This window comes from Diuraphis noxia, unplaced genomic scaffold (genome assembly GCF_037042655.1).
Source record: "Diuraphis noxia isolate RWA-SAM2 unplaced genomic scaffold, SU_Dnox_SAM2 contig0002, whole genome shotgun sequence".
Lineage (NCBI taxonomy): Eukaryota > Metazoa > Arthropoda > Insecta > Hemiptera > Aphididae > Diuraphis > Diuraphis noxia.
This window is the reverse complement of record NW_028301712.1, coordinates 32,744,310-32,762,163: the sequence shown is the minus strand read 5'-3', so window position 1 is coordinate 32,762,163 and position 17,854 is coordinate 32,744,310. Positions and strand designations below refer to the sequence as shown.

Below are 17,854 nucleotides of genomic sequence, written 5' to 3'. Positions count from 1 at the left end.
AGATGCGAACAGAACACATGCTTGTTGGATAATGAAATTAAATTGGAAATTAAACCACAGTTGTTTTGTGATTAATCCCCGTCGACACTAGACACTGTTTATACAATAACAATGTTATAAAAATAAAACGAACAGAGCCTTGATTCACAAATCATAATACAGTAAGTTCTCGTTACAACGAACTCCAAGGGACCACATTTTTTTTTCGTTATAACGGAAATTTCGTTGTAACGAAATTTTGAAAATTCGAATATGTATAGTTCAAATATGTATGTAATAAATAAATAATTCAAATGTAAATAATTTGCGAAAAAATAAATAACTTTATTATAGAAAATCAACAATTTTCTTTTGAACAAGGTTTGCTGTTTTAATAGAAAGTAAATAACTCTGTGATGTAATGAATGTTCGCATTACTTCCAAACTTGTTAAGGCTTCTGATGAAGTGACATTGCGCACATCATTTCCCATCACAGCTTCTTCGTCTTCGTCTCCACTACTTTCATCGGTGGCCTCATCTTTGCTGTCTTTAATGGATTGAACGATGTCTACTTCGGTTAGTTCATAACATGTTGAAACGTTGTCATCTGCACCAAGATAATCTTCTAAATTCACGTCGTCGGGAAGCGACGTTTTCTTTTTTGCAGTGCTCCAAATTTGCTCTAACTCAGATTGTTGGATATCGTGGGTATTTGATTCATCATATTCGGCCACTTCTGAAACAGAATTGGCGTCTTTGGTTGTGGTTGCATGTTTCCAACAGTTAGTTATTGTTGATGGACTGATATCATCCCAAGCTCCGCATATCCATTCGATAGCTTCCTTCACATTGCATTTTCTTTGGATATTTTTCTCCAAATCGCATAAAATTTAACGTAACAAAAAGGTTCTGTAGCGTGATTTTACAGCTCTGATGATACCTTGATCAAGAGGTTGAAGTACAGCTGTGCAGTTAGGTGGGAAATATTCCACACGAATGTTATCCAATTTTGGTGGTGCATTATGTGGAGTGCAGTTGTCGATAAGAAGAAGAATTTTCCTCTTCTTCTTTTTCATTTCTGTATCAAAATCTATCAACCAATCATTAAAAATTATTTGGGTCATCCATGCTTTCTTGTTAAATTTATAGATGCATGGCAATGATTTACAGTTTTTAAAACAACGAGGTTTTGCAGATTTGCCAATGATGAGGATTTTTCGTTTCTCCGTTCCCGATTTGTTACAACAGAACAGAGCGGTGATGCGTTGTTTGGAAGCTTTACCCCCTACACACTTGTCTCCTTTAAGGGCTAATGTCCTTTTTGGTTCAAGCTGAAAAAACACTCCAGCTTCATCCGCATTAAAGACATCGTCCGGGTTGTATTTCTTGATGAGTGCAGCAACTTCTCCATTTCGCCATTCGTTAACAGAATTCATTGGCACGTCACTCGCCTCTCCAGAAATGCATTTGGACAACACACCATACCGCTCACGGAAACGATTTAACCATCCGACACTTGCTTGGAAATTCTCAACTTCGAGCATTTTAGCAAATTCTAAGGCTTTTTCTCGAATTAAAGGACCGGTCAGAGGAACGTTTCTGGAACGAACATCTTGAAACCATTTGTAAACCGCCGTATCAACGTCTTCAAATTGTGCCTTACGCATCCTTTTCCTGCTCGGGTCAAAAACAGAAGTCTGCAGTTGTTTCAAGATGCTTTCTCGGTCCTTCAAAATGGTTGACAATGTAGATGGAGATATGCCATACTTTTTTGCCACCTCGCCTTTCTTCAATCCTTTGTCTACTTCAGAAATTATGTTTTTCTTCTCTTCCAACGAAAATTGCTTTCTTTTCACTGTAGAACTCATCACGTACGTACATAAAGAAGGAGCATAAAATACGGAAAAATAAAATTTACCAACGTGAGAGCTTTCTGAAGGTTCACACCCGACTGATTGTGTCGCGTTATCGATTGACGCGGAATAACACGGTCACACATAATGACAATTTAATGGCTTGATAATTTCGTAAAATCGTATGCTTGTTATCTTTAGATTAAATTAAGAAGGGAAAATATATATATTTTAACCTGTACGCTGTACAAATAGTTCGTTGTATCGGGATTTTTAAAAATCAATCATTTCGTTATATTGAGATTAGTTTAACATTGTTTTAATAGCTTTTCGGCAGGGAACTTCTATTACTTTCGTTATAACGGGATTTTTCGTTGTATCGGTATTCGTTGTAACGAGAACTTACTGTAATATAAAATTCTTGTAATCTTATTTAAGTTAAATACATACAAATAACAATTATATTATATTATCTTTAGGTACTCTTTATTTTAATATTATATAGTATATTTGTATATACAAAGCTATTCACTCATATCTGTAAAAGTTTAAGCGAAATATACATCATATTAATTAAATTTATATAAATTTAATTAAATACCAAGCAGAAATATTGAATGGGTAATAAATTTATATTACGAAGGTTGACACATGATGGTATACTTATATTTTATCATTTTATTACTTATTAGTTGTCTTTATTATAGGCTTCACCAATAACATGTCACAACAATTATTTATTAAATTCCGCATTTTATATGTGTTGTGACTTGTTATAATGCCGGTAATAAATTATTGTTGAACCAAATTTGGACTAGCCGATTATAATTGCATTTATTTAATAATGGAAAAACGTTCACGACAACATTCGACATCCACTTCAGGGAACCCATTTAAACGATAATCTGTATAACCTATCTTTGAAAATATTATTAATACAATTTATAATGATAAATGTGTAGGTAGATATTATATAGCCCATATAATGACTATTAAAGTTATTTTTCATATTATTTTCGTCTACAGGAAATTCATATTAAAATAGTAAATCATAAAATATACTAAAAACCTCATTAATAATTTGCATTTTTCTTTGCACTAAAATTAACTTAAAGTTAACATGTTAATCTTAAAAAAAAGTAACTTATTAAGTTAAAAGTTAATTTGTAAAAAAAGTAACGAGTTAATTAACTTAATTAAAATTAACTTAACGTTTTAACTTAATTTTAACTTTTAACTCGTTAATGCCAAGCCTTGTTTTTAAGTAACTTTTTCACTATTTGTACGCATCTTTCTGCTAATCCATTGGACTGTGGATAATTTGGGCTAGAAGTGACAGTGTTTATACCCCATTCAATACTAAATAATTTAAATTCTTCACTATTGAACGGTGGTCCATTATCCGATATTATCTCCATAGGTATACCAAATCGAGCAAACATACATTATGAATATGAATGTTCATTAATTGAGTAATAACTAATTTTGCCTGTGAACCCTTAGACAAATGAGCTATTTCAATAAATTTTGAATAGTAATCGACTACCAATAAATAAGTTTAATCATTATGGTGAAATAAGTCTATACCTAGTTTTTGCCAAGGTAGATCTTGTATAGCATGACTAATCATTGGTTCTTTAGGTTCTTTCATTGGTATTATTGTTTCGATATTTAAGACACACCTCACAACTTTCTACAACATTTTTCATATCAATGTTTATACCTGGCCAGAACAATACATCTTTTATTTGATTTCTACAGCGTTCAATACCCATATGGCCTTCATGAATAAGTTTTAACATATCAGATCTAAGTTTAGTAGGTACAATTAAACAATTATCCTTAAAGACTAAGTCATCAATCACATGAATTTCATCTCTGAAAAGTCCAAAAAGGTTTGAGAGTATTCTCAAGAAGAGGCTTATTTAGAGGCCACCCTGACATACAAATATTTTTAATTTTCTGCAATACTATATCATTTAAAGTTTCATTTTTTATTTTGACAAGATATTGTTTTCCAATGGCTAAGTTTTCAGAAAATGCTTGAACTTGCAAGATTAATTCTTCATCTATATTGTCCTCATTAAAGTCTGGAAGTGGAGTCCTTGACAATGTATCCGCTAAAACCATCAGTTTACCAGGGACATATTCAACATCAAGATGATAAGATTGAATATTTAACATCATACGCTGTAATCTAGTAGGGACCGAATGTAAAGGCTTTTTGAACAGTGAAACTAAAGGCTTATGATCTGTCTGTACCTTGACAATTTGACCATATAAAATATTGGTGAAACCTTTTACAACCAAAAACAATTGCATAGAGTTCTTTTTCTATTTGTGCATAGTTTTGTTGTGCAGAAGTAAGGGTTTGTGAAGCGTAAGCACAAGGCTTGTTGTTCTGTAAAATAACTGCGCCAACTGCAAATTGAGATGCATCAACTCGACGCCCCAGTTCAAAACTGCAACAACTCAAAAAACCTTTTTTTCGGGTATAATGTTTCAAAAAAACTTACAATTTTCAATATGCTATAAATAATTGTGAAATCGAGATAGAATGACCAAATTTGGTATGCAGCATTGGCTTAATAGTCTGAATTTAACATTAGCTTGCTTTTTTAATTTTATTTAAAACGAAATAAATCTTAAGCACATATTGCAGTTTTGAATTGATAAATTGCAAATACCTGAGCATTAATAAGACTTTTTCGTTCTTGAACTGAAATATTAAAAAACAGTATGCAACAACTAGATATATTTCGTTAATGAATAAAAGACCACAAACAAACAATTAACAACTTAATTAATAATCAACTCCTGAATAAAAATAGAATAATAATAAAAATCACATCATAAAAAATTAAAAAAATTATCATAAAACTGTTTAATAACAGACCGTATTAACCATGTTTTATCACATACGTTTAGCAAATTCAATACTATAAAAATTATTTTAGTTAAAATTAAACAACACATCCTTAAAACAGTATAATTCAATACAATAAAAGTTATAAGTAAGGTACTTTTAGTAATAATTTTTGAATAGTTAAGTAGTAAAATAATTTATTTTACTTAGTAAATAGAAATAATAATAAAAATATAATTTATAAAACAAACATCACAAATTATAAAAAAAAAACAAAATTCAATTATGTATGTATTCTATATAGTTTATAATACCTAATAATTAAAACAACATTATGAATATGAATGTTCATTAAAATATAATAAAATAATAATCAAAATATACCCGTCTTTGGAATGTTTCAAAGTCTTATACCTAGTCACACTATATCACACCTATCACATAGTTACAGTACTAGTCTGTAGTCTCTACAGCTTGTAAACTTTCATAAAACGCCCAATGGTTTTTGGGAATAGCATTACTATGACATAGTGATAAAAGATCTTTTTTTTTGTCAATAGAAATTTTAACTGGTGTAGTTAAAGTTTTTACTTCTGGGATTGAAGTTAATGGTTTTCTAATTTTCTGTCTGATGTTAATGGTTTGAAATAATTCTTCAGAATAACTTGTTTTGTAATTCATAAGAGTAGGGTTGCTTTTTTCAATTTGAATAACTTTGATAGATTGCCATAACACTTTTTCCCCATCTTCATTTATGTTAAAGTTATTACCTAAATCAGATGATAATATTTTCAAATCAAAAAAATCTTCATTTTGCATTTCATATACTGTATAAGGTTTGCCATTTTTTTTGGCACATTTTATCACACTAACCCACTGGGAAGGTTGATAGATTGGACCGCCTTTTAAAATTCTATTAGCTTCATTTTCGATTCTGGCATACATGGAATCACCCTTCATTTTGTGAATGACCAACAGTAAAAAACTTCAGAGTGATAGATTTAATATCAAGAGTCATGGCACAGTAAATCAAAATTGAAACAACAAATTTATTTTTATTTTGACCACCACAATTATCGCAGTAAAAAACCATGTTTTTGCTTTCATTTTGGTTAGATTTGATATATTGATAAAGGCAAGAACCGATTTCATTTGAACCTCGTTTGGCAATAGCTTCATGCCAAAAGTAGCATATTCCTGCTTTATCTTTTATATTGTAAATGGTAAAATTATAACATGCCAATCGCCTTTTATAATAAAATTGAGATATTTCCCCACGAGGTGTAATTAAAACTGCTTGTAAATCAAAACATCCAACAATATTATTTTCATCAGAAATATCCTTTTCTTTTTCTTATCTACACAGATTTTTTTCTTGTTGGTGCTTTTCATAGTTTTCACTTTTCAGTAATAATGTTATCATCGGATTCAGTTTTATTTTTATAGGCTTCACAACACATACACAAATCTTTTTTTGGTTTAAAAAAGGAAATATTGAACTCTTGATTAAAAATACTTTCATACATATTTTTTTTACCATACACAACATGTTCTTCATTACATTTTTCTACATACATATATTTTTCTATACATTAGAGATATATTTAAATTTCCATCTATATATTGTCTAGTACTATTTGCTCTACAATAATGTGATGGAACTGAGGTAAAAGATTTAATATGATTCCTTATTCCTTCTTTAATTTCATCATCTACTTTTCTACCAAGATTTCCATGTCTTCCACGTTGATCAATTTCAAGTATGCCATTACTTTATTTTTTTGTAGGTGTGAAAATTACTCGACTTGAAATATCTAAGGTAGACATAAACATTGGTTTGCATACTCGAACACTCTTATCATCAACTTCAAACTTATAACTATAGTTGAGGGATCTGTTGCTATCAAGGCGACTACGATACTTTGGCATTATGGGTGATATTTGCCTCATTATAAACTCACGTTGCCTATTAATATCTCCTATTTTCCAGTACTGGTTATGAATTACTGAACGTTGTTCAAAAGTCAATTTGTTTGCACACTTAAGTCTGCATTTCTCCCCACATGGTATTCCTACTTTTTTTGCTGGCACTACATTCAGTTTAGACTTTCTAACATATTCTTTTCCTTCATTCTTCAATTTCTTTTGTACATTTTTTCCCCAGTTACTTTCGTTTCTTAATCTTTTTCTCGTTAATGGCTTAGCAATTTCTTTAACATTATGATTAATTGATAAAGTTGTATTACCTTTTACAAGATCGTTTGGTTTTGGGGTACTATTTGATATAGATGATGTTTTAGAGCTGTGGTGTATGATTTCAGTTGCTGGTGGCTCATAGGTTTTGTCTTTATCTTCATCGTCAACATCTTCATCAAGATCTGAATCAGTAATCTGTTCAATGGACACATTGTCAAGGCCTAAATAATAATAAATTACATACATCAAACTTTTTTAATGCATAGTAAATATAACAGTAAAATATACTATTACAATAATAATTTAATTTAATGTAAGTAGTAGTAGAATAATATTTTATTTTAATGATTATCTATATTTAAATTACTTTTTTTGTTGGTAGTAGAAAAATCTGTCTGCATATTGACCCATTCTTGTACATATTTATTTTTGATATATTCAGTATTTGTCACAGGTTTATTAAATATTTCCTGTTTCACACAAAGTCACTTAGTATAGTCATAATATTATTAGCATTAATTTCTATTATATTTTATACTATGATTATGTTATTAACAAAAGTTCAAAATATGTACAGTTCAACACTAAAATTCATTGGACTGCATTAAACATAATTATACAATTTGTATTAAAATAAGTACGTACTTACAACATTAGATACAACAACTGAATCTGCAATTAGTTTTGCTCTTCTTGAACGTAACATTTTTAACAAAACTGTATTACTTAATTTATTAAAACTATGAAACTAAATAGGTAACACGAAATAAACCAATAACAACAAATAACATTATAATTATTCTCAAAATGAAGCTAATTAGTCATTTGAGTAACATACCTAATAATAAGAAATAATACAAAATGATAGTAATTGATTATGTGCTATAATAAATATTAATTATTATCTTAATGTACAGACTGTATCAACTTAGAAAAAACAAAACATTTTCAGTTCATTATTGCAATAAGTCGATTTATTTCTGTATTGAATTGAATGGAATTGTAATATACATTATAATACAAAACGAAACAAACGCTCTCTTCTGGACAATAATTTAACTATATTTTATTGCGTTCTTGAACTGAAATCGTTATAAAATGACAAAAAATATGGTATGAATAACTCGAATTTGAAATTTTTTGAGTTGCAGTTTTGAACTGGGGCGTCGAACTGACAATGTAAGTGGTAACGATGGTTCATAATAAAATAAGACAGGTGCAGTTGTGATACTGTTTTTATCCTTATTAAACACAGATTCATAGTTTTCATCCCATACCCATGATGTGTTTTTTTTTAGCAGTGAACGCAGAAGTGTTGTCTCATCAGCTAATTTAGGGATATAAGAACTTAAATAATTTATCATGCCCAGAAATCTTTGTAAATCTTTAACTGACTTAGGAGAAGGCATATTGACAATGGCTGTAATTTTATCAGGATCAGGTTTAACCCCTTGACTATTAAAAACATGACCCAAAAATTTTATTTAGTAACACCTATTATACATTTACTTTTATTAAATTTTAAATTAACTTCCCTAGCTCTATCAAACACTTTTTTAAGTCGTTGATTATGCTCTTCTAGTGTTGAACCTGTTATAATTAAGTCATCAATATATACAATAACTCCATCAATATCAGAGAATAATTCAGTTATAATACGATGAAAAATTTCAGGTGCACAGTTAAGACCATATGGCAACCTAAGAAATTTGTATCTACCAAAAGGTGTATTAAACGTACAGAGCTCAGAGCTTTTTTCGTCAAGTGGTATCATCCAAAACCCAGAGTTGGCATCCAGTGTTGAAAAAAATTTTGTTCCACTCAATTGAGTTTTAACTGCCTCAAAAGTAGGGAGAGGATAATGTGACCTACTAATTGCTCTATTCAAATTTCTAGGATCTAAGCATATTCTTAATTTATTATTTTTCTTTTTTTACTATGACTATTGAACTAACCCATGACGTTGGTGAAGCAATTTTCTGTATCACTTTTAAATCACACATACTATCCAGTTCTTTACGAAGTTGTTCATACAGAGCAAAAGGAATTTTACGAGGTGCATCAATAATAGGTTGGACCTCATTGTTAATATGAATATGACATTTTATTGGTAGGCAGCCTAGACCTTCAAATATATCATTGTAATCTTTTAGTAGAATATGACTAGAATTATTGTTAACAACATTAACTCGTTGTAGTACATTAAGTTGTTTGCACGATTCTAAACCCAACACTGTTATGCAATCAAAATCTACCATGAAAAATGTAATGACTTCAAAACTATTTTTGAAACAACATCTAAGACTACATGTACCTAGTGTAGGAATATCTACTGAGTGTATTGACATAAGCTTGGTTGTATTTTGTCTAATGATAGAGGACTCACTAACTTTAAGTTTTAATAAGTTACTAAGAGACATAATATTAACTTGTGCACCAGTATCAAGTAAACAACTTATAGAAATATTATTAACATACCAATCAATTTACCAGGTCTGAGAACTATTGTTGCTTATGGTATAAACAGTACTGACAAATAATTGATCAGATTCTAATACATTATTATTTTCTATTGCAACCACTTTGACAGACTTAGACTTAAAAATTTAGCAAAATGATTAAAACGTTTACAGTTATTACATTGTACACCAAATGCAGGACATTTAAATTTATGTATTTGTTCACACCGAGTACAATTATTATTTTTACTACTGACATTACCATTATTGTTCCTTCTTTGTGAACTCGACGATGACTCCCTATTTTGACTTGTATTCCTTTGAGATGACCATTTTGATTTTGACTGTGAATTTTTCCTTGAACGAATTGATGATGATGCTTTAGTTGTTTGAACAGTCAGCACCTCTTCTTTGGCCTTATTTAATTGTTCTGTACGGTGTTTAGATAATTCCATCGATGAACATATTTTCAGAGCCTTATTATCAAGAGACAGTTCATCTTCTCTTAATAGATGTTGCTTTAATTGTTGCCAATTATTGTGTAGACCAAATATAAGTACATCTTTTACAAGACTCACGCAGTGTATCAAGTTCGCAAGACATGCTTAAATTTTTTAAATCTGCAACGTATTCACTGATATTTTAATCTGCAGACTGCAGTCTAGTAAAAAACTTATGACGTTCAATGGTGAAATTTTTCCGAGGAATAAAGTAGTCAGCAAAACAAGAGATAATAGTTTCCAGTGAAACTGTTTTAATATCCTGATTAAACGAATTAAATATTTTGAGCGCTGTTTTACCGATGAAATGTAAGAATATAGAAACTTTTCTAAATTCTTTTAATGAATCATATCCACTGGCGGTCATATAAATATTGAAGTCTTGAATTCATTCATTCCAGTTTTGACATAAATTACCTTCTACTGAAAGTGGCTGTAGATTACCAGTCAATCCAGCCATGTTGTGGTTTAATTGGTACTGTTGATGAGGAAACGTAGACGGTGGACATGGACGCGGAAAAAAACAAATGTAGACGATGACACGTGTTTTTTTTTTTTTTTTAACAACGACACTCAATGACAGTTAGATTAGGTTATTCAACGGAAGACACAGAATCGAGAACACCTGACACCATGTTGTATTTTAGAAATAACATGTTTATTAATTAACTCAGAATTAATATTACAATATTATAATACTCACAGAATTGTGGTTATGACAAAAAATAATTCACACGAAAAGTAAAACAGACAATACTGACTATGACACATGACAATATATATTCAAACTTATATAATATATTGGTATGAGACAGTGGTACCACAACATTGTCTGTTGGATTTTACTTTATTAAGGTTATTGTTCCGACTTAATAAGTATTTAGATATTGTTTTCATTACAGTATATGCTGTGTTGATAGTGGTGTGCCTTTATATCAAAGTATATCTCAGTTATTATATTCAGATGTTGTCTACTATCAGATAATTGTCATCTTTATTTGTTTAACCCTAGAGTATAATCTATATTTTACCATCATTATGGCTGATGAGGAACGCCTTAACCGTAATAAGCAACGAGCTTCGATTAAGCGTGATGCAGCGGCTAACCACATTGAGGCTACTTATGCCTTAGGTTTATCTGCGTCTACTGATAGTTCTGTCATTGCAAAAATTCTCTTAGCCATTGAAGATCTTGATGACTATTGGTCATCGTTCACTCTTGAAAATGACACCATTTTAGAAGTCATGATTGAGTTAGGCACTGATTGTGAATTTTCAAATCAAGTCGAGTTAGAAGTTCGAAATACACTTCTTAATGCTAAAGCTCTAGCAAATAAATTCCGTTCTAGTTCAGAAGTTGGCGTTGCAGTCAGTGAGACAAGCAACAATGATAAGCCTGATTATAGGAACATTGTCGACAATGTTGAATCTGTTTCGAACCCAACCGTTTAAGTGAGTCCAGTAATGGCCAGTACAGTTCCGTCTGAGTCCAATGTTCACCTGCCCAAGATTCCATTGCCTACTTTCGATGGCCGTCTTCAGAACTGGCCAGATTTCAGGGATCGTTTTACTATTTTAGTAGGTAATAGGACTCATCTTAGTAACATTGAGAAATTTTATTATCTCCTAGGATGTTTACAGTCTGGTCCTTCCGATGTTGTCAAGGGTATTACAGTTTCTGAGAATACTTATGAACTGGCCTGGTCAGCCTTAGTTCAGCGGTATGACAAACCCCGTCAGTTGGCTACTACCTTGGTTAATGAAATGTTAAATGCTTCCGTAAACCATCAAGAATCTCCAGCAGTCTTGATTAATTTTTTAAACACTTTTTGTGAGAATATAGCTCTTCTTCGGTCATTGAATATACCCGACTTGGGTTCGTTCTTGTTGTTTGCAATATCAGTTCGGTGTCCGCCTTCAGCTACACGTCAGCTGTTTGAACAAGGAAACACTGTCGAGTTTCCCACTGTTGATAGTCTTTTATATTTTGCTAAGGATCAATTTTAGATTGATTTTAGATTGATTAGAAGATTAATTTTATAACCGTGATTAACACTCATTTATTATTATATGTGTCTTCATAGAAAAAAAAGCGGGTAAGTCGTAGATGTCGCCTGCTGTACAGTAGGTTACAAGTGGGTTACATGTAATTGATGGAATTAAATTTGAATCCAATGATATTATATCATTGTATACGAAAAACGATTCTGAGCGGAAACGGCTTATGTGTCTAGGATATATATTATTAACAATTTTCAAATCTTAGATTTAAAAAAAATTTTTTATGAATTCTCTAACTTAAAATAATTTGCGAATTTTAGTGATTTTTACTGTTGTCAAAATTAAAATTTGAATGCTCGTAAAAAAAATCGTGACTGCATTTCTTTTATTTTTCAATTACTATTATAAAAATATTTTAGGAGCCTTGTATTCAATTTTCAAATCTTAGATATAAAAAGAAAAACTTTTATGAATTTCTATCTAAAATAACATATATATAATATATAATAATATTATATACCTGTGTATTGCATAATAATATTTCATATCTATTTAACTACCCATGTATACGTATAAACGGAATAATAATTATGTTGTACAAGTTTAGCTTAAAAACCTCTAGTAATTCCACCCGCTTTTTATGTAATGTCAGATTTCTGTTACTGATAACTGATAAGTGATAAGTATAACAACATAATAATGTCACCTCGATAATAGGTAGTCGGCTATTGGGGGGCATTTAACACACATTCGTAGTAATTACCAAGTGCATGAATAAATAATTTCTTGTGAATATTTGACAATATATATTTGGAAAAGATTGAAAATAGTTTTGCCGAAAAATTGCATCGAATATATTTCGGCTGAGAGTATTTAAATTTTAAGCCGACAAATATGCAGACCGAATAATATCTTGGACGACAGTAATATTGATGCAGAAATATTTCAGCTTAAAATAATTCATCAACAAATATTATAGCCAAACTGTATTTAAGGCTTAAGCCAAAAAATTTTCCAGTGTTGCACGGAATGAGAAATGTATAACCAAAACCTGTGCATACAGTTTTAAAATAATATCTTCGTACTCCTCTTCGGGTGATATTTAAATTTTGTGAGATACGGTGAGGGGGTGGTGGTCGGTTGTCGGTTGGCCAGTGGTTCCGGTTGCTCCAGTATGTGATGTTACCTCCGGTACCACGGCATCTGTGATAGTTGGGCTCGTTGCCTCCTGCTGATGTAGATTTGCAGGTTTTGGCTCCAGGGGGGGAGGTAGTTGTTTCGGATGTGAGTGGTGCCCGTTTCTCCAGGCGGTATTGTTGCGAATTTTGTGACCTAACTTTTTCTCTGTATTCCGCAGCAACCGCTTTTTGTTCCGTCGTTGGCGGGAGTTCTTGAAGACCGGTGCAGCCGGAGTTGAGGCGGTGCAGGGGCGGAGTGGCCGGTCTGGAAATGGGAATTTTCCAGATGGCCTAGTGGCCCGATCATTTTATATTAGATTTAATTTACAAAATTAGTAAATGCGTCAACAATGTTTCTGTATTAAAACTTTGAAATTACGAAATTAATAATTATTGTATTTGGTATATTATTAACACAATTGTGATTTGTGTTACATTTTGATAGCCTTGTATGAGTATAAGAAAGCATAGACTATCGGGTATAAAATTACAAAATATCGATTGGTTATTGTTATAATAAACATCCGAGTACCCAGGGGCGTATTCAGTTCTTCTTCCAGGGGAGGGGGGCGAAATTTGAACTCAAATCATAGGTTCTTATAAAAAAATTTGTACATAAACGACAGTGTACAGATTATAAATAAATTTTAAAAACGGTTTTAAAAAATAGCATAAAAGAAATAGGGAATACAATGGTAACTGCAGATGAAAACAGTTAACAACTAGTGAAATATTAAAAATTAAAATTTTACTAAACTAAAATCAAAACAAGACAACAATAAACATTATGTAAGTGAAACTCTAAGAAAAAAAACAAAGAATCCAAAACTGAAATAAGTGAGCCTCCGTACAAGAACCACTAAGTATGGTTTAATGATCTATAGAGTTATTTAAATTGTGCATCATTCTTACAAGTGGGGCATTCCACTGGAGTAGCATATTCTATATAAATTTCTGGAGACTTATAAGCGGACGTATAAGAACTATTCCGAAGCCCAAATACTAGGAATACGAAAACTTAGTTTTCCAATAATAATTGATTTCTTTCGTATTCGTTTAGAGTATAACGAAAAACACTCATCTACATAATGGTACAGACATTGAATATAATAGTGTGCTGCAGCTCTGTGCGAGCATTGCGATCAATAAATTATTTCACCAAATGGTTCTAAATACCTGCGGCGCCAGCCAGACGACGTTCAACAAAAGGTACTAATGATAGTATCGACCCGGCATAGAGTCGCGACGTTCGGTATGCGAGCTCGTTTATTAGATCAAGATAGCGGTGACCAGCCGCCGCCGGCAAGACGGCAGCTGTCCTGTCGTTTGCGTCGATTCTCCGAATTAATTGTACCCGCACAAAGTCGACGGCCGGCTGTTCACAAAACGAATACGTTATTCAAGCACCCCTCACATACCTGAATACCTACCTAGCTTATCCATCCTGTACAATATTGTGCACATTACACGCTTTGTATTTTTGACTATTGTACTCTTTTTAAACATTATTTTTTCAGGAAAATGTAAACTGGGCCTGAGCCCTGAGGTTACCTCTTTCTGTTGTAAACTCGGCTCGAAAATTTTAGATTATAAAATAAGTAGATTGTAAAGTCGGCCAGGAAATTTCAGGTAATAAAATAGATCGATTGTAAACTAAGCCTGAAAACTTCAGATGATGATAAAAGTCGTACCTACTCATATAATATATAATAACCATGACATAAATTAAGCTGCAAATAATAAAATAATTAAAAGAAGTACAGACAGAAACATACATTAAAATTAACAGTATAGATGCACCATATCAATTCCATACTATGAAACTAAAAAAAAAAAACTCTTAAAAAGAACACTTACAAATCATAAAAATAATGAAATACCTATATAGGTTATTGAATACGTTAAACACATATTAAGCTTTTTACTCGAAAAAAAATAGATTTATAAATTATTATACATTATATTTATTTTTAACTTATATTTTTACACTTTTTTGTGTCCTCTGGTAATGGTTCTCAAAAATATTATAGGAAAATTATATGTACATTTTTATTCAGGTTTACACTTCAATCATTTTTACCTTAAAAAAACCCGGTCCGAGTTTACACCTAAATAATTTTTACCTGTAAAAACCCTGGGTCGATTTAACACAAAAATAATTTTTATATGTAAAAAACATGGGCCGAGTTTACAATAGACCTTTTGAATATTTTTTTTCCTCGGACCAAGTTTACAATCGCTATTTTTCGACACTTATCGCCGCTCCTACCACGAATTCACGGCGCATTAATGTATATATTTTATTAGTTTACTGTATATTTTTTGTGTATCATGATCTAATAATATGTAGGTACCTATGTGAAGCCAGGTAATCGGATAATCGAAATAAAAATCCCCTGGAAAAAAATCCCAGTACTCAACGTTTCTCATAACCACATGGAGATTATTGAACAAATAGCGTTTTTAAACGCTAATAAGTGTACGATTACCACATTATTAAAATTTACAAATACATACTTATAGTTTAGCCAGTAAAGGTATACTCTTATCAATAAAAAAATTGAAATCAAGTAGATCTTAAGGTAATATTAAAATGAAAAACAAACCCATGTTCAAAGTTTAAAATATATATTATTGAGTACGATTTAACTTTCTTTTATATTAATATTATAATTTTCAAGCATTCAAAATAATATTTTTATTTTATATAATGTACCTATAATTATGTGAAATTAAATCCCTGAAATAGAATATTACGTTATCTATAGTATTTTCATAATAAAGTAAAATTATATTACTAAATTAATATATATTATCTAATTATTATTATCGAGTCATTATTAGTTATTACAAATTTTACCATATACATTAGATATATACATATATATATATATAGATACAATACTTAAATAATTATAAAATAAAAATATTTTGAATTATTGAAATGTCAAATAATAAAATTATAATTGTCAATTATCTATTCTTTTAATAGAATCATTAACGTACATTTTTTTCAAATCGTTATATATATGTTACGGACAAAGTAGAAAGTCGGGCATTGTGTACAATGACCGGGCACTGTGCACAATGCCCGATTTTCAAGGGCAAAGTTGGAATAAGTTAACGTTGCCCAGGCATTGTATACAGTGCCCAATTAGATTTGGACACAGTAGATTAAATATTGAATATTATATAAAAAATTAAAAATAAAGATATTAAAAATAAATAAAGTTGCACAGCTTTAATATTTAATTTATTTATTATTAAATTACAATTATTATTTATTTGATTTATTTATTACCACATACACCACTATTATGACACTTTGAGTTGCAAAGACGACCAGATCTTTTACATTTAAACTGGTTGGTCTTACACAATGTAAACAATTGCAAGTACACCTATCGTACTTTTGGCTACCCAAATTAGAAGATTTTCTTGCCACTTCTCTTAATGAAATTTATACTGGTGGTACATCATCATAAACACCTCTTTACATATTGTGAATTGGTTCCGACTGTAGAGTTGATGTAGTCTGCCCTCGTTAGTTCCAATTTCATATAAATTATCTTTTACTATAAAAAAATTATTAATTTAAAAATTATTTTAAAATGAATTACCAGATAGTATAACTCCTAGAATACACCGAAGATCACATCTGCCCACTTGAATCTAGGCAGGGTACACTTTGCCCGGGCAATCTAGTACAATGCCCGGATTTCCTACTTTGCCCGTAACATATATACAGTGAATACTCTCTATAACGAATCTGAAAGGACCATGTGATTTCTTTCGTTATTGAGAGTTTTTGTAATAGAGAGTAATTAATACGTTTTAAATCAAACCAACCATTATAAGTTAACTTAATGTTATTTACGTAATATAGAGTTTTTCGTTATAAAGAGTTTTCACTTTATATTTTTTAAACATATTTATTTTAATTTGTACAATCTGTAAATCGTTATACAAATCTAAATATTATTAGTTCGTGTGACCAAGTGTACATTTTACTTTATTTTTTTACCTGCTAAATACATATAGGTATCATGCCGTTTTGGCGTTTTGTACATAAATTTGGTTTTAGTAACAATAAATGAATTAATCGGTTACACATCACGTCTCAGAAACGACCGATTTTTACAACCTTGCTACCTGTTTTTGTTTGGTAACTTGTTTTAAACTTCGATCATATACTTTGGATGGAGCCACAACGTTTAATACCAATACAAAAGAATGAAGTCGATATTAGCAACGAGTCACCGAATTAGGTGTTCGATAGGCGCATGTGGGATTTAATTCGTCGCTTATTTATCCACATGTAATACTGTTATATTTTGACCTTGAGTACGGCCTATGGATAATAATTATGCGACAAAAGAAATCACGCATGCGCATATCGAACGCCTAAAACAGTCAACAGACTCGTCGCTAATATCAGCTTCAAAATAAAACGCTACGCTGTGGTTCCATCTTCGATGATCCATAGGGGTACCTACTATTATAGTCCGCGACATGAAAAGTGGCCGATTTGTACCGTGACCCGTTGCGGCTTCCCTACCTGTTAGCCATTGGTTCTTAACCTATACCACCTCCTGCTCAGCGCCTGGCGGTTGTAGTAGTGTCACGTATCTGCACGCAATGTGTATTCCATACATACATGGAGCCATGGGGGGAGGGTGAATGCCTTGTGTTAAAAATAAAAATTATTATAAATACCTACTTCAAATTATAAAACATTACATGTATTTTAATTTTTAAATAAAGGAACAAATTTAGTTTAATTACCTAGCGTTTTTATGATTTTTTTTTTAAACACCTATT

The 17,854-nt window shown here is 31.0% G+C and overlaps 1 protein-coding gene across 4 annotated transcripts in view; it reads left to right on the top strand.

Annotated features, from left to right (window-relative positions):
- The window catches only part of LOC149058361 (uncharacterized), a 33,066-nt gene that overhangs the window by 7,075 nt on the left and 8,137 nt on the right, over window positions 1-17,854 (top strand). Inside the window, exon 2 of one of the 4 annotated variants that reach the window (XR_016190516.1) lies at window positions 14,094-14,804. The exons of 2 other annotated variants lie outside the window; for them this stretch is intronic. The gene's annotated coding sequence lies outside the window, so the exon portion shown is untranslated. Of the gene's footprint in view, window positions 1-7,020; window positions 7,342-14,093; window positions 14,805-17,854 lie in introns of those variants that run through there. One more of the 4 variants, XR_016190515.1, reaches the window with a different exon arrangement.